The following is a 15,864-nucleotide window of genomic DNA, read 5'->3' as shown; positions in this document are numbered from 1 at the left end:
GCCGGAGAAGGATCCGGCAGTTTAACAACACGGCTCTCGTGCAAGGTAAGGTCGATGTTTGGCTCGATCACCGCTGAGGGTAAGGCCTCCGTGGAGGGCTCCAAATTGAGGGTCGGAGCGGCTGCCTGTGCGATCTCTTGAACACTATCCGATGGTAGCGCTAAACCGCACTCATCGTGACTGTGTGACACACAAGGCAGAGGCTCGAATCCGTCGAAGATCAAGTCTCCACGAATATCGGCGATGTAGTTTAAGCTTCCAAACCTGACCTGGTGGCCAGGGGCGTAACTTTCAGTCCGCTCCAGATGGCCAAGTGAATTGGCCCGCAGTGCAAAGCCACCGAATACGAAGATCTGTCTGGGGAGAAAAGTCTCACCCTGGACTGCATCACCATCGATGATAGTAGGAGCCATCAAGCCTAATGGCGACGACACAGAGGAACTCTCAATGAAAGCACCATTGTCGGTGTCAAAACTGGCGGATCTCGGGTAGGGGGTCTGGAACTGTGCGTCTAGGCTGGAGGGTAACAGGAAGTAGGGGACATAATGTTTTACCCAGGTTCGGGCCCTCTTGATGGAGGTAAAACCCTACGTCCTGCTTGATTAATATTGATGATATGGGTAGTACAAGAGTAGATCTACCACGAGATCAGAGAGGCTAAACCCTAGAAGCTATCCTATGGTATGATTGTTGTTGTAGTTGTTGTGTCCTACGGACTAAAACCCTCCGGTTTATACAGACACCGGAGAGGGTTAGGGTTACATAAGGTCGGTTACAAAGGAGGAGATATCCATATCCGTACTGGCTAGCTTGCCTTCCACGCCAAGTAGAGTCCCATCCGGACACGAGACGAAGTCTTCAATCTTGTATCTTCATAGTCTAAAAGTCCGGCCAAAGGATATAGTCCGGTTGTCCGGAGACCCCAAAATCCAGGACTCCCTCAGACGCCGTGGCCGCCTAGCCATGAGGATACCAAGGCTGCATGGGGAAGCAGGGCCACCCACGTCCAATCGGTCGCCGTGCGTCGAGCGGGGCCGTAGGCTGTTGGGGCCCACGACGCTCCGCACTTGCCCTTTGGCTTCGCCCTGAAGCCAAGTCCGAGCGTGCCTTGGGCCCGGGGGCTACTGTCGGTGTTCTGGGAATGGGGGTCCCCAGACTTGCCTGCCTGCGGCCACAGCGTGGCTCCATCAGCGGCGCTGTACGACCCATCTTCACCAGCAAACACTCAAGACCCTCGCGAGGGGCCAAGCCTCACGAGGCGGATGATGTAAGACCTCCTCAGGGGCGGCCTCACCAGGCTGGCTTGCGAGGGGCGGAGAGATCAAGTCAAGGGACGCCTCGCGAGGTTTGTGTGACACAAGCCATGACGACTGGAGCCAGGCGGGCGCCAACATGCAGTGTCCTCATTTCCTCTTTGGTGCTAAAGAGGCAAGTGTAGGCACGGAGTCCCGAGGCATCAGGCAAAGGTTTGCATATCGGTGCAACAAGATCAAGACCAGCGGGACAGCAGGACGGAGGTCACCGTGGAGCCCAAGACGGCATCACCAAGAGAGCCTTTGGCTGGCGAAGACTACTTTTGTAAGGATAGCTTGTACTAGCTGTCCCCCTTCAAATTGGCCGTTGTGGGATCCCTTGCTGCCTAATATTTGGGAAGAGGACCCGGGCCTCTATATATAGGACTAGCCACCACCATAGGAGGGCGGATCACTCAGATCATCCTCATCCACACAAGCTCACCGAGCTCAAGAATGCCTCTCCTCAGGAGGCTGTTCTTCCCTTGTAACTGTTCGTCCTCAGCCCAAGAGGCAAACCACCACACCATAGTAGAGTAGGGTATTACACCACATAGGTGGCCCGAACCAGTATAAACTCTTGTGTCTCTTGTTCTTTGGGTTCGTCGAGCTAGGCCGTGAAATCATGATGTGTGTGAGCTAGAGAGGGGGAGAGATCTTTGTGCGCACCCCAGTGTTCGAACCTCAAGGGTTTTGCCGGAACCCGAAATCCGACAGACATCAATTTAAGATTTGACCCAACTGCTACACAGTTGGCCCGAATCTCGGGGCTACACCCAGTGGGTGCGCTAGCACGCCCCCACAAAGAAGAAGCAACGGAAAAAGAAAAACAGAAGGCAAGGAAAAAACATACGGACACGGCGCGCTCCTCCTCCCATGCCTTCTCCACCTCGGCCTGGGCGAAGGCCTGGATCCGGTCCGTCTGCTCTCGCAGGCACCGGGTCACGGCAGCCGTCGCCGCCTCCTCCTAGGCTAGAGGCCCGAAGAAGACCTCGCTGGTCCCACTCCGCGTCGGCTACGACCCGACGGCCCGGCGACCCCCTGGCCTGAGCACCAGGGCGCGCTCTCCGTTGGCCACCTCCCCTGCGGCCAGCGCCTTCTCCGGCGCCCTTTCTGGCGCCATCGCCGGTTCGGTGGCCAGGGTGGCCTGCAGCTCCACCACCAACGATGCCTCGCCCGTCGATGCCTGACGCGCCCCCTCCGGCGCCGTCCGCGGCACCTCCCCCAAGATGGCATCGCCGCCATCTCCGCCGGCCCCCGCCCGCTCAACCACGTTGGTTCGTGGCGGGGCGCCATCCTCAGGCACCACGACCTCTTGGTCGAGGTCCATCACATCCGCACGGCCGTCCTGGCTGCACTCTCCCCCCAACACCGCCACAAAGACCGTCGCCGCCGCCACCATCCCTGTCGGCATCTCCGGCCACGCCGGCTCCTCGCCGGCCCGCGCCCGCGTCGCCGCGGCGTTAACCCAGGCATGGGTCGACGCCGCCTCCAGCTCCACCACAGCCCTGTTCTGGTCCCGCCAGGCCTGGCCTTCGGCGTCGGCTGGGTCTAAGCCAATGTCCGGATCCTCCGCCTACGCCCGCTCCTCCTCCTCGTCCAAGTAAATGGTGCCATACCGGCTCCTCCGGAACGCGGCGCCCTCATTGGATGCAGCGTCCATCGCCACCAGCGCCAATGAGATCAGCGACCTAAAACACAAGACAGAGTAAATACGCAAGAGCCAAGCAGAGCCGCTCGGCCACTCGGTTCAAGCAAGAAAGGAACTCACCCCGGCACCACCGGAATGGTGGGCCTCGCCGCCCTCTCCTGCGGAGCGCCGCGCCTCCTCTTAGCAGGCGGCTTCGCGCCATCGGTCGGGGCCCGTGGCGCGACGTTGTCCTTCCAGTGCGGTCGGGTCGCCGCTGGTCCCCCCGGGACGATCCGGCTCCGGCCGCACCGCCACCACCTCTGCCTGGCACCATTGCATCAACGGCTCGCGTCAGCATCACCAGAACCATCGCGCGCCCGGCAACTCAAGAAGTGAAGACAAACTTACCCGCCCGGCGTCCTGCGTCCGCGTCGGTGGTCGCCCCCTCCCCTCCGCCATGGGCCTCAGGCTCCTCCGAGGTAGCACGCGCCACCTGGGTCCGTGCCCAGTCATAAGGATGCCAAATGGCGTTCAGAAGCAACTCCCGCATCGCGTCATGGTGAATAAGAAGATGAGCAGCAGCAAAGTATGGAGACCAGGGACTGACCTCGGGCGTTGGGTTCGCCTGGTTGTACGGAGACTTCCCGAACTCTCAGTCGTCTCGCAGGTTGGCCTTGGAGATATCATGGACCTGGCGGGCAACCTGGTCCGCCCCCAGCTGCAAGTTCGACATGCGCTTGGGGTCCTGAAGCCCGGTCATCTTACTAATAAGGTGGTTGCGCTGCTGCAGCGGCAGCACTCGGCGCCTGATGAAGGCGGTGATGAGGTTGGTGCCGGTGAGCCCTTCCCGCTCCTTCATCACCGACACCCGCTCGCACAGGTTGAGCACCTCCTGCGACGGGTGCTTGGGGTAGTACCCCTAGTTTTGTTTCTCCCTCGGCGGCGAGTTGACGAAGGGCGGCAAGTTGATGCAGCCCGCGCTGAGGTTGCGGACGTAGAAGAAGTAATTGTGCCACTTCTTGGCAGAATCCTCCAGCGGCATCTTCGGGCAGTCAGTGCCCGACCGCTTGGAGATGACGGCGGCCCCGCACTCCGACATCTCCCTGGCCCTCGGCCCCAGCTGCTTCAAGGAGAAGAAGCGCACCCAGAGGTTGATCGAAGGCTTGACCCCCATGTACCCCTCGCAGAGGGTGACGAAGCCCGAAAGCTGCACGGTGGCGCTGGAGTCCGAAGAACTCCAGGAAGTCGCGGAAGAAGGTGCTCGCGGGAAGCCCGAACCCACGCTTGAAGTGCGGGTAGAAGACCACGCGCTCCGTGCCCTCCGGCCGCGGCAAGCGCACGGCAACCTTTGTCTCCCCCGACAAGCACCTAGAGGCGTGAAGATAGGTGATATCGTCCAGGGTGATGTTCGAGCCCATCCACGAGCCTGACGGCAGTGCCATCGACGAAGACGAAAAAGAGAAAGGAAGAAGGACGGCGATGAAGCTCTGCTTGAAGCGTTGGGCGTCGCAGCACGCGGCGGTGGCAAGAAGCAGAGGAAGGAAGAAGGAGCAGGGGAGCGCGAGCGAGAATGACTTCCGCCACCCCCCTCCCCCAACTTATAACCCACGATTCGAAACGTGGGGAAGTGGGATCGTTTGGGCTCACCCCTCCCACTTCCCCGCAATAACTGCGCACGTACGCACACAATAACTGCATCGAGAATGGCAACCGGCCCGCGGACGCTACAATAAATCCGCGCGCCATGGGCCGAGGGCGCGCCGCAGCGGGCCCTAGCGCGTCACCCTGTCCTATCGCGTGCATGGCCTGTCAGGCCCCTCGGGCTCTCGGGCGCCACATGGCAGCCGCACGAAGCCCAAAAGATCGCCCCAAGATTCGACGGACTATTCGGTTGCCCGCCCCTGCTGGGGTGCTGGGATCCGGCTTCCGAAAGCCGGCACACAGCGGGTGTTGCCGGACCCGGCGGCCACAAAATTCGCCTCCTCGAGGGGGGGACTGCGAAGGCCCTCCCATCCAAAGACGGTGGACCTTCACAGCTTCAGGGACTACTGCCGGGGGGGGGGTGAACCCCAGGCAGGCAACGGAACCCGGATCCTTTTCAAAAACAATGGGGCCATTAACGCCCCTCAAGCCGGCTCATGCTTGGCCAGGTCCCTCGATCCAGCCAAGCCCCTCGACCCGGCCAAACTCCTCAACCCGGCCGGACTCCTCAACTCGGCCCCAATAACCAGCTCAAGACAGCTGAACCTGGCACATCAAGACTTCTCCAACAAGCCAGCTCCACCCTTGGCGCGTTCCTCAACCCAGCCACAGGTCAGCTCCCATCCCATCCCAGCCATACAATGGGACGAGTCTACATCTACCGATGACCGAGGCAATAGTGGCCCCGCCCATGCCTCTGGTCAGCCGGGGCGTGGCAACAGTGCCCCACCTACCCGCTGACCAGGGCCAGCGTGGAAACAGTGCAACCATCGTCACCAATGATGCCAGCAAGCGGTGACCTGACGGAGCGCCACTGTAGCCGACTCAACCCGGCCACTCCCTGATGATCGACACGACGACCAACATTGCCCCCGTACCCAGTGGGCCCCGCGCCCGGAGAACCCGGCGAGCCCTGACCCCTGGCGGTTCCTAGCGCCGGCTTCCCGGACAATGACAACCCAGCCCCATGGCATTGTAACATTACCATTGTACCCATGGGGGTTGACCTATAAAATCCCCCAGGAGCCCTCATGCATACAGAGACGCGATCATTCACTTACTCACACACACGTGGCAAGCAACACCCAAGGAGAGGGAGCGGCCTAGGCCTTGCCCTGCCTTCCTTCTTCCTCCATACAGCTCTAGGAGCAACTATGTACTGATACATATCAACTACACTCGGCAGGACTAGGGGTGTTATATCTCCGAAGATCCCCGGACATGGGTATGTCTTGCGCCCCGCGCTCGCTCATGCCGACCGCGCCTTTGGAGCCTACTAGTGCCCTCGAGCCTCCTCCTATCTTTAGCCATCCCTTGGCATCTGCCGTGCTCCCACCATGACAGGTGTGATCCCGAAGACTTGATATTCATGCGAGGAATGTGAAGCTTGAAGACTTCTATTTTCGTAGTTTCATTTTTCTCTTTCTTGAGTCATAGGAAACACCGTACTGTTAAAGGGGGTCGAGGTAAAACTAAGGAAAATTTCCAAAGTGCTGCTCATCTCAAAATCCTACACCTACCAATCCTTTTGAGTGAAGCCATTGGAAATCTCATACAGTTCAGTCAATTTCTTCAGTGACAGAGACGAAGATCTTCTGGTCTCTGAGGAATTTGTTTTGACTGAGAAGTTAGGAATTCGCCAGTGCGGATTGCCTACAAGTGAGGAACATGATAGCCCTGAGGAATTTGATAGTCAAATTTCCGACCATTGTTGTGCTATGCGCCAGCTGTCCCAAAATATCAACCCACCTAACGGTCATATCATTAAAGGGCATTTATGTCTTATCATGACAGGCTGCTCCCTAGGCTATAAATAGCTGCCCCCTACAACCACTGGCTGGTTGGCTGCTCTGCAAGAAACTGACACTTGTCATTGAGAGCATCCCATCCTCCAAGGACTTTGAACGAAAATCATCAAGTGAGGTGAAAGTGCAACTATCCCTCGGTGGTTTTGGTAATTACTAACAACATATAGCTCATTGAACTAATACTATTTTAAGATGATCATTTCAGAAAGTTCAATGATTGGCATGGCACGGATTAGGAATGTGGACCCCTCAAAATGCTAAGGACACACATTGGCTCCAGCTCAAGACTCTACATTTTCATTTTAGTGATCCAAGATCACATTGAGTCCATAGGAAAGGCAATACTATTAAAAGGGGATGAGGTGTTGCTTAATGACTTACTTGCTCAAAATGCTTAGTGATATGCTCCAAAAACCCTCAACCACTTTCTCATATCCACATATGTCCCAAACCAAAAGTCAAACTCGTCCCCACCGAAATATTATATCCGGCGCCACCGAGTTCACTTGACATAGCCACTGCCAGAAACCCTAGTCATTTCGGTCGCACTGATACGGATCTCGGTCTCACTGAGATGGGATTGCAAACTCTTTGTTTCCCGTTGTAATGTTTCGGTCCAACCGAAATGAGCGATCGGTCCCACCGAGTTTGCAATGCAAACTCTCTGTTTCCCCTTCGTAACGTTTCGGTCCAACTGAAATGAGCGATTTGGTCCCACCAAGTTTGTCTGACCAACTCACTGGTTAGCTTATTACCAAAGTTGGTCCCACCAATTTTGAGTAATCGGTCTCACCGGGATTACGTTGTGGCCTAACCCTAATAAAATCGGTCCCATCGAGTTGACATGTCGGTCCCACCGAAAAGCCTAACGTTCACATTTTGAACTAAATCGGTCTGACCGAGTATTCTGATTCGGTCCCACCGAGTTTGGTGAATTGTGTGTAACGGTTAGATTTTGTGTGGAGGCTATATATACCCCTCAACCCTTCCTTCATCAGCAAGGAGAGCCATCAGAACGTGCCTACACTTCAGCATTTATTTTCTGAGAGAGAACCACCTACTCATGCGTTGAGACCAAGGTATTCCATTCCAACCATTTGAATCTTGATCTCTTGCCTTCTCCAAGTTGCTTTCCACTCAAAGCATCTTTCCACCAAATCCAAATCTGCGAGAGAGAGTTGAGTGTTGGGGAGACTATCATTTGAAGCAAAACAGCAAAGAGTTCATCATCAACACACCGTCTATTACCTTTTGGAGAGTGGTGTCTCCTAGATTGGTTAGGTGTCACTTGGGAGCCTACGTCAAGATTGTGGAGTTGAACCAAGGAGTTTGTACAGGCAAGGAGATCGCCTACTTCGTGAAGATCTACCCTAGTGAGGCAAGTCCTTCATGGGTGATGGCCATGGTGGGATAGACAAGGTTGCTTCTTCGTGGACCCTTCGTGGGTGGAGCCCTTGATGGACTCGCACAACTGTTACCATGCGTGGGTTGAAGTCTCCATCAACGTGGATGTACGATAGCACCACCTATCGGAACCACGCTAAAAATCTCTGTGTCTACATTGTGTTTGCTCCCTCCAAACTCCTCCCTTTACCTTCATATGCAAATGTTTTACATTCCGCTTCTATACTCTTAGACTTGCATGTGTAGGTTGATTGCTTGACTTGTGCTAAGTTGTTAAAATCTGCCAAGACTTCAAATTGGGAAAAGGCTAGATTTTTATTTGGTCAAGTAGTCTAATCACCCCCCCCCTCTAGACATACTTTCGATCCTACAAGTGGTATCAGAGCTTTGGTATCCATTTGCCTTGATTTCCATAGCTTTGGTGATCATAGCCTTGGTTTCACAACCTAGGAGAGTATGGCGTCTAGCGAGGGAAATTACCACCGTAGAGGTCCTTACTTTGATGGTACTAATTGCTAGTTGGAAGCATAAGATGAAAATGCATATTCTTGGACATAACCCCGCCATTTGGGCTATTGTGTGTATTGGCTTGCAAGGTGAATTCTTTGATGGGAGAGAACCGAACCGTGAAGCTAGCGCGGAAGAGTTGAAGATGCTGCAATACAACGCTCAAGCTTGTGATATCCTCTACAACAGATTGTGCCCCGAAGAATTCAACAAAATCAATCGTCTTGATAATGCAAAGGAAATTTGGGATAATTTGATTCATATGCACGAAGGTACCGACTCCGTCAAGGAATCCAAATTGGATGTGCTTCAAAGTCAACTTGACAAGTTCAAAATGAAGGATGGTGAAGGTGTCACCGAAATGTACTCTAGGCTTGCTCTCATCACAAATGAGATTGCCGGCTTAGGAAGTGAAGAGATGATCAATAGATTCATCATCAAGAAGATCCTAAGAGCCTTGGATGGAAAATATGATACTGTGTGCACATTGATCAAATGATGCCCAACTACAAAGATCTCAAGCCAACGGAAGTCATTGGAAGAATTGTTGCTCATGAGATGTCACTCAAGGATAAGGAAGAGCTTAACACAAGTCAAGTGGTGCTTACAAAGCCTCACGTGATGCTCCTACATCATCAAGTGAGAAACAAGCCTTCAATGAAGAATTGAGCCTAATGGTGAAGAACCTCAACAAGTTCTACAAGTGTAGAAGCAAGGAAAGAAGTTTCAAGTCAAGGTCCTACAATGACAAAAGATCTTCGATTCATGAACGAAATTTCTATAGTTGTGGAAGACCCGGACACTACTCCAATGAGTGTACGGCCCCCTACAAAAGAAGAGAAGATTCACCCAAAAGGAGAAGGAGAAGAGAAGAATCACCACCAAGAGAGAGAAGGAGTAGAGATGATCGTTATGAACGAAGAACATCATGGAGAAGCAAGGATTCGAAAAAGGAAGGACAAGTCATCAAAGAGCTACACAAAACGAAGACATCAAGCTCATGTTGGTGAATGGGTATCCGGCTCTGACTCCGACAATCACTCCAAGAGAATTTATCACTCCGACTCCGAATATACTCAAGATGAAGGTGTTGCCAGTCTAGCACTTGTGTCAACCAACTCCTACGACATATTTGACTCACCAAATGAAGGAATTGGAAGATGCTTCATGGCTAAAGGCCCAAAGGTATCACACCCCGAGTACGTTGATTCCATAGTGATGAAGATGATTTTCTAGGTGATGATGATTTACTTGTTGACAACTCTAGTGATGAAAACTATGATGAACTTGCTATTAATCATGCTAATCAAGATAAAACAAATGATGATAATGATGATGATGATAAGAAGGAGATTGAGCGTCTAACTAAAGAACTAAACACTCTTAAGTAGCTCATGAAACTACCTTGGAAAATCATCGAGAGCTTTTAAAGACTCATGAGAAGTTATGCTTTGAAAAGCTCAACCTGGAGCAAGAGCATGGGTTCTTAAACGCAATCGATGATGTTCTTCGCAAGAAAAGTTCTTCTTACATTGCCAAGTGTTTACTCTTGTCTACTTACATGCCAGAAGTCAAATCTAGCAACAAGAGTAAGAAAGATTCTTCTTCTACTAGTAACAATAATCATGTTAAATCCAATGTTGTTGCTTCTAGTATTTATCTTGATACCACTAATGATTCTCTTAGCCAAGTTACACTTGAGCAAGAAAATAGCTTATTGAAGGGAATTATAGAGAAAGGTGTTTACAAGAGCCTTGCCGGAAGTAAGCAATTTGAGGAAATTGTACGCAAGCAAGGAAGGCATCGAAAGAATCAAGGTATTGGTTTTGAACGAAAGTTCAATGCCAATGGAATTGAGTCGGAAGAAGATCAATACCCCAAGACGAAGTTTGTTCCTCAACAAGAGAAGTATGATCCTACTTCCTTCCAAGGGATACAAGATCAAGATGATCTTCCACCACAAGACCACAAGTAAAAAGGCAAGGACAAGCTTCAAGGGGAGATTGATGCATTTGAAGAAGCTCCTAAGGCCATGGTCAAGTGGGTTCCCAAGACTACATCAAGTTCTACTTCATCAAGTACGACAACAACTCCAAGGATTCCCATAAAGATGATGTGGAACCCGAAGAAGAACTAGAGAGTTCTTGAGGGTGACTCCGCCAACATACTTCACTCATATTACTTTGGCGAGGACAAGTGCAAACAACTTCCACATCTTGCACTAGTTCAAGGAGTCACAAACCCTCTTGTTGGTAAGATAAGGGACAAGGTAACCTATTGCCTTCATGGACATCATATTATGTGAACAACACTCTATGTCTATGGATATCCTTGATTGTTCCTTGTGGGACTAACCCATGTAGGTATTGAAAGTGCAACTCACTCCAATGGATTGCTCCAAATGATCTACATCAACATTGAACATCCATATCTTCAACACCTACATGAACTCATCATCGACAAAACCCAAGGTTAGTTCATCCCTCTTAGGGGGATATCACATCTAGGGGGAGCTTTACTCTAATCAATAGAGCTAAAGCAACTCTAATGGTGTGAACACAACAATTCTTTATGCAAAAGTGGCAACCCCACTTGAGCTTAAACGATGAGTATGACCTACGATCAAATGTTCTCATTTGACTCCTTAGTCAATATACTCATATATAGATGACGCTACATCACAATGTTTGATCAAGTCAGATTTGAACCACTCTGTGTGAGGAGCACTCGGAGTCGACGATTCGTCATAGACTTAAACTTCCAAAACCTCTCTGTGAATTTCGGTCTGATTGATCCATCCATTTCGGTCACACCGAGTTCACTGAGTTGATCTAGGTTTTCAATCTCGGTGCAACCGATTTGAACTTTTCGGTCACACCGAGTTGCAGTAACCGCTTGCAATTTTGCATCTCGATGCTACCGAGTTGTTCCACTCGGTCACACTAATAGGGTCGGGATATATATATACCGATGGGTTGAATTTTGGAAATTTCTCCAAAACTCTTCATCCCGCGCGTGTCCTGCTCTACCGTCTCAGGTCTCCGGGTCGTCTCCTCATCACCAGCGACCTCCCACCACTGGTCTTCATCGCCGTCAATGGGATTCTGCCCCGCCGTTGTCGCCGTAGCGAACTCCCACCGAACTAGGGTATGAGTTCAACTTTATGTGCTAATTCCTCATTCTAATTCCTAGCACATTGCTTTGCCATGATCAATACCAAGTATGAAATCAATCTATCTAGGGAAAACTCCCTTTAGGTTAGGTCTGATTCGAAAATTTAGGGTTAGGTCTCCACCGAACTCATCTCGGACCGACTGAGTTGTAGAAATCAGTCTCACCAATTTGGCTTAGGCCATTGCACATGCGCTTTTTGGTCTGACCAAAAATTGCAAATCGGTGCGACCGAGTTTGATTCTCTATGAAACCTTAGCAATCTTGGAGCCACCGAACTGTGACTCGGTCTGACCGAGTTCACTAGTTTAGACTCCAACAGTTGCTTCGGTATCACTGAGTTTAACGAATCTGTAGCTCCGAAATGCTTTTTGTGGAGAACTAAAACTAAGTTTTTGACTCATTTGTTTTGCAAAAACTCTGCACTTTGTGATGCTCATCCATTGTACCTCATCTACATCTATTCACAGGGTTTGTTGTCAGTTTGCCTGCCAAGATGTCTGACCAGAGTGATAGCCAAAACAGATCTGAAGAGCAAGTGCAAATGAGTGAGGGCACTAGTCCCTCAAGCACCTCAGATGATGGCAGCAGGAGCACTCCCAGTAACTTGCCAAAGGAAGACACCAGGAAAAGGAGGAAGAAAACCTAAGATTCTGAAGATGAGGACTATGTGGCTGTTGAGGAGGAAGTTAGCTCCAAAAGGAAGGTGCTGAAGAAAGAGTATGGTACTACTTCAACAACTAAGCCAGGGTTGCATAAGAAGGCACCTGCAAAAAGAGTTCCAATGTCTAAGGCCAGGGCCTCATCTGCTGAAACCTCTAAGCCAGCTGAAGAGGCTGCTGGAGAGGGAAAGAAGAGGAAAGAGAGGGTCAAAAAGACCACTACCGGAGTCCTTGGTAGATCTTCCATAATGAGAGAGCCAGAAGAAGATGAAGAGGAAGAGGATTCTGCACCAGCACCCAAGTCCCAGAAGCTCATGGGAGATGCAATCAAGTTAGGGGCTGCTCCATCAAAGCCCAAAACTACTCCCAAGGTTGCTGCTCAAGCTCAAAAGCCTTCTAAGCCCAAGAGAAGCACCAGGAACATCCCATCTAAAGAAAAGAACAAGGCCCCCGTGCCTGAAGTTGAAGAAGAAGATGCAGAAGCCCAAGTGCTGAGAAAACTGAAACCTAAGATTCCAGACCACAATGACACTCATCCAGTGGTAGAGGACATGAACATCAGGAAGGATGCAGGACTGAGACTTTGGAGACAGTCTGATCCCTATGCTATGAGGAGGAGGATTGCAGTGGACTATAGGTTCCACACCAAGGAATAGCAGGATTTCTATTAGACCATTCTGCTTGACAAGAAGCCAATTGTCTGTGATATGAGATGGGTTGATTGGGAATTCATTGATGAGAATGAAGACTATTTCCCAGGTGTACATGAAAGCTTCAAAGCTTGTGGAGTTGATGAGTTTGTGGGTCAAAAGTTGACCAAATGGAATGATGAGCTCGTTATGCAGTTCTACTCCACTGCTCATTTCTATCCAGATGGCAGAATCGTGTGGATGTCTGAGGGTACAAGGTACCAATCAACTGTTGAGTGGGCCAAGTTGATCAATGCCCCAGAAGAGCAAGATGATGATTAGGATGTGTATGCCAAGAAGAAGAAGGACCATAACTCAATGGCAAACATGTACAAGGAGATCCCTCACAAAGCTTTGGAGACACACAAGCTTGTATCTGTGCATTATCTATTGTCTGGTCTGCCTACAATCAACACAATCTTAAGGCATACTCTGTTACCCAAATATGGAGATCACAAGATGATAAGAGGATATTCCATCAACTTGCTGCAGATATTTGATGTTCCTCAAAAATTCAAGGTCATGAGTCTGATTGTTGAGACAATCAAGAGGACTATTGCGGATCAGAAAAGATCTTGTGGGTATGCTCCACACATTCAGGTGCTCATCAACTCAAAGATGGGCACATGCACTTACCTGTTGGACAAGGATCACTTACCTTTGCACCCAGAATTTGATGATAACGTAGTTGTGATGAATGAGAATGAATCTTCATCAGTGCAAGCCCAAGAGAAGAGAGCTAAGGCAAAGGCAGAAAAGGCTGCAAGGATGCCAAGTGCCGAGGAAGCATCTCAAGTGTTCTTAAAGAGAAAACAAGATCAGCTAGGTTATCTGATACAAGAAACATTGAGGATTGAGAAGGGCTTGGCCACCCTGACTCGGAATCAGGAGAGCTTGGAGAGGATTGTTGAGACAAAGTTTTACAATCTTGATCTCAAAGTGACTGAGATACAGATTGCAGTCGAGCAGCTCCAGGAGGAAGCAGAGGAGAAAAGAGGGAAGGCAACTACGGATGCTTTTCAGCGAGTGCCAAGGAGCCAGAGGTCAGCTGCAGTGCCAGTATCAGATACAAGAGCCACTTCATCTGCACCAGCAACAGCTTCAATGCCACCTCTAGCACCTACTCCACCAGCTCCAACATCATCCACTGATGCCTTCGTCCTTGGAGTACTCTCGACACCACCTCCCAAAGACCAAGCCTGAGAGACGCATAGCACTATGCATTTTCAAACTTTTGGGTAACTTGTTGCCAAAGGGGGAGAAATGTATAGATCATAGGCTCCGAGAGAGAGTGTTTTGCTGCTTTGTCTCTCTGACTTTTTGTCGAACTTGTGTGTGTGCTGATTTGATACTCTATGTCTGTGTGAGATACTTGTATGATCATGTGTTTGATCATATTCAACTTTAATGCTTGCTTGAATGACATTATCTTCTATATCCCATATATGATCATTCACTTTGCTTGGTGATGAGTGCATGTTTTAATTCCTATCATTTTGAGCGCTTCACCAAGATGTATGTGACATGGAAGAGTGACCCATGATCCTAATCAATTGTGCATTTGCATTCAAAAACAAATCTTAAATAGTGCACAAATTTAGGGGGAGCTCTTGCTTATCACATACTTCTCAAAGCGACGACGTATTTAAATCTTATTATCATTTGTCGAAGCTTTAGTCTATATGTTATCATCAATTACCAAAAAGGGGGAGATTGAAAGTGCAACTATCCCTGGGTGGTAGTACTACACATTGCAGACGGAGGGGATAAACATCCGAGGATGAATTCCCGGCGTTAAACGAATTCTGGACAGATGAAAGAGAGGGGACGGTTCCATGTTCAGCATGCTAGGGGCATGTGACAGGTGAATGGACTGCGCATTCGAATTCGTGGGATTTTTCTGAGCAACTTTCATATAGAAATCATTTTCATCGGGGTTACAGTTTATTTTCTATGTATTTTCAAAGATTTAAACAATATTCTGGAATTAACATATTTAACTTAAATGGAAAACAGGGTTATGACATCAGCCTGACATCATCATGACATCAGCAGTCAACAGATCAGTTGACTTGGTCAAACTGTCAACAGGGGCCCACTGTCATTGACCTAATTAATTGAGCAGGTTTAAATTAATTAAACTAGTTCTTTAGGCTAACTAAGCAAGTTTAATTAAGTTAATTAATTAACTATTTGAATAACTAATTAATTAATTATTTTATATTTAGCTTTTTTTAAATAATATTATTTTTTTTAATTGCCCTTTTTTTACACAGGGGCGTGGGGGCCCTTGGCTAGTGGCCCAGACCTTAGCGGGGCGGGCGTGGCCACGCGGTTGCCGGGCACGGGAGCCGCCCGTTAGGGCGCCCGCCCAGGCCACCAGGGGAGAGGGCACGCGGGCGTCGGGGCGCCGGCGGCCAGCGGGGCGTGGGCCGGCACGAGACGAGCGGCGCGGGGTAGCTAGAGGCAGCGTGGTGCTCGGCAGCGGGCAGCACGGCAGGCTGGACGACGAGCGGCAGGGAGTGGCGGCGAGGCGGCGCTGGAGAGAGGCCGCGCGGACGGGGGTCGGGGCGGGCTACAGAGAGCGCAGTGGAGCAGCAGCGCGTCGCCGCGAGCAGGGGGCGAGGCCGCGCGCGCAGGGCCGGTCGCCGCGGGCGCTGTCAAACGGGTAGGGGCGCGACCAGGGATGCATAGCGCGCGCGGGCACGCCGGCGGCAACGACGAGCAGGGAGACGGACGACGCACGGGCTCGGTCGGGTGTGAGGTTGCAGCTCGCAACCGAGCAAACCAAGGATCTAGGAGGCTCCTACGGGGCTCCAGGAGCACGTGCACATCAGCGGAGCGCGATGGGGAACACGGCAGCGAGGTATTCCCTATCCATGGTGGACGGCGGGGCTCGGTGGTGCGCGGCCTCGGCCGTAGCTAGCTATGGTAGGAGAGCGGGGCAGAGGAAGGAAAGAGGTGGGGCGGGGCTCACAGCGGTCCGGTAGGGCAGGGCAG

The sequence above is a fragment of the Triticum urartu genome, chromosome 5 (genome assembly GCF_003073215.2).
Source record: "Triticum urartu cultivar G1812 chromosome 5, Tu2.1, whole genome shotgun sequence".
NCBI lineage: Eukaryota > Viridiplantae > Streptophyta > Magnoliopsida > Poales > Poaceae > Triticum > Triticum urartu.
The sequence above is the reverse complement of the archived record's forward strand: the minus strand, read 5'-3'. Positions refer to the sequence as shown.